This window comes from Aplysia californica, unplaced genomic scaffold, assembly GCF_000002075.1.
Source record: "Aplysia californica isolate F4 #8 unplaced genomic scaffold, AplCal3.0 scaffold01200, whole genome shotgun sequence".
In the NCBI taxonomy this organism is placed as follows: Eukaryota; Metazoa; Mollusca; class Gastropoda; order Aplysiida; family Aplysiidae; genus Aplysia; species Aplysia californica.
The window spans coordinates 143,512-146,401 of NW_004798470.1; positions in this window are offsets into that span (position 1 = coordinate 143,512).

A 2,890-nucleotide genomic window follows, 5' to 3' on the forward strand; every position below is an offset into this window, starting at 1 on the left:
TTCGTTATATCCTTAGCTTAAGAGTCCGTGGTAACTGAAAATTTACATTTTTTGTGACTTTTGCCAACGTTTTTCAGAAAAATCCACACAGAAATGAGTTTTTTTAATGGGCATGAAAGGTGTTGAACCAAAAAACAAAAATTTGATAAAAATTCAAAAACTTGCAGAAAAATGCAAGTTTTTTTTATTTTGATTATTTTGACGAGAGCCTGATTTCACCACGCTGCCTCACATATGACCTTATTGTGTTGCTAGTGCTTAAACATAAAAAGCGAACCCTCATACAGGCGTCCGTCATAAAAAGCAATTATGTGGCGTCGCGTTAGATTAGTTCATAGCACGCTGGGCTATGGTGAGGATAACCGTGGTTAAGAACCCAATCATTTTGGGAGGGATTATTTCCATTTTTGGGAGGAGGGGGGTGGTTTTTCTACGTGACTCGGTAATACTAGAGCCGGGCGAAGAACCGATTCCCACGATCAATGCTACGGAAGAAAAGTTCCGACTCCGTTTTAGTTTTATTTATGCAAACCAATCTTCTTTCGTTGTTTTTTTTTTTTAAGAGATATTATTTTGGAAAAATAAAAGTTGATGCTTCGTATTTAAACTAGTTTTCCGAAATCAAGTTTATCCTAACTTCTGAAGATGAGCGGAGCTAACCAGGTAACCACCGAGAGAAATCACGCCTTTAGAAAGTAAGTCGGCGCTCATATGACCTTATGCAGTTGCGAGAGCCGTAAAACATGTGTTAAAACAAAAAGAAAGTAAGTACAATTTGTAATTGGGTTCAGAGTCGATTCCTACGATTCCTAGCTTTCAATAATCGGGAACCTAACCGCCCAGCGCTAGGTAATACTAGAGACGGGGGTTGAAATCGGAAGTCGTGCAGTTTAAATAACCTCACAGTTTTAAAACGGTCGTTGAACCTGTATTGTTACCCATTAAATACACATGCTAACATGTTATTTGGTAAGCAGAGATCGAGGCACCCTCCCTCCCCTCCTCCCTCCTCCCCTCCCTCCCATCCTCCCCTCCCTCCCATCCTCCCTCTTCCCCTCCCCGCCCCCGCCTCCCTACACAAACAGAAGAACGTAGGAAAAGACAAGGACAGAAGCACAGGGTCACAGGCTCAGATGTACTGTTCGTGCTGCCCAAGCGGTGTCCTGTTTCTTGTAGTCCCTGCTTCCCTTTTCCTGACGTCAGACAGCGGAACAAAAGCCTCTCTTGTCTTTGCGGCAGCCACCATAATTGTTGCTGTTGCTGTTGCCTCTACTGTCTTTACTTGTTGTTGTTGTTGTTGCTGTTGTTGTTGTTGTTGTTGTTGTTGCTGTTGTTGTTGTTGTTGTTGTTGTTGTTACTTCTGTTTCGTTTCTGTTGTCCTTGCAGTCCTTCTTGTTGTAATAAACTGTTGTTACTTCTGTTTTGTTTATTGCTGTTGTTGGTGTTGTTGCTACCGCTTTTCTTGGTGTAGATATCGTTGCTGCTGTAGTCTTTGTCGTTGTTGTTGTTCCTCCTCCTGTTGTTGTTGTTGTTGTTTTTGTTTTTGTTGTTGTTGTTGTTGTTGTTGTTTTTTGTTGTTGTTGTTGTTAGTGGTGATGGTGGTGTCGTTGTTGCTGCTGTTGTTGATGCAGTTGTTGCGTCAGTCTTCCCGGTTAGGTTTATCTCAAACAATCGTGGGTGGCTGGCGGGTGCTCTGGTGTGGTTTGCTTCTTCTTTTCTATCAAACATCTATCTTCTTTATCTCCCCTTCTTCTTTTTTTATGTTTGTTACTCTCTTGTAACACCTCTAATCTTCTGGCGCTAATAATATGACCTTATCCAGTTGCGAGCACCGTAAAACCTCTACTTACACTAAAACTAACGTCAAACAATCTCGGGGTGGCAATGAAGTCCTGAGTAGAAGTAGCCGACTTCTTGAAATAGCTACGTAAATGTTAATAATATTAACAACTGCATAATTTATATCGAGCACATACTCGTACATGTTGAACAGCGTGCTCCGGGCGCTTTACAACAATTATCACCCCAGCGGACACTAAAACACTCAGAAATAATCTCGGCTTCTCGGGAAGCATGCAATGCAAACAGCCGATTCAGTTCTCAAACAGTAACAAATTGACAAGATTTTCCGCCGTCTATTGTCAGATACCCATTCACAGATGGGTAAGGTAAGGAAAATGCACATAAAGTGCCTTTCCTAGAACATATTGATGAGCCCCTGACGGGTTTCGAACCAATGACCTATAGGTGACGAGCCCGACAGACTAACCGCTAGATCACTGACACAACATAATATTATTATAGTGTTGATTGCTGCAATATTTACAGCTTTGTTTCTGTGTTTTACACTCTCGCAACTGCATACGGTCATCTGAGCGTCCTTATCTCTCCTCCTTTTTTTGTGAACGTTACACATCTATCCTTCGACACTTACATGACCCTATTGTGTCGCAAATGCCATAAAACTCTTAAGGAAATGAAATTCAAGAGACGTGAGTTCGATTGCTGTACGGGAAGATTTTTTTAAAGAGTACCTCCTTCTTTCTGATGGTTTATTGTTCCCTCCTCACAGCTTGGATAAGCCCCGATAGACAGGGACGAAATAGACCGCCTACTGTTTTCTGGGCTGTGATTGTTTCTGTTGGTCTCACTTTTTTTTCTGCTCCGAATAAACGTTATTGATGGGGGCTCTCGTGGCCTAGAGGTTAAGGTGTTGGCCTCTCATTCAAAAGGTCCCGGGTTCGAATCCGGGTAGCGACCGAACAATTTTCTTCTCTAAATTTGTCTCCTTTCACCTCATTTCCTGATCTCTAGCAACATTCTGTCGTCTGCTTTCGTCTCCTCTTTCTGCCCCACCCCCTCACCTCCTTTGCCCCTTCCTCTGGGCTCC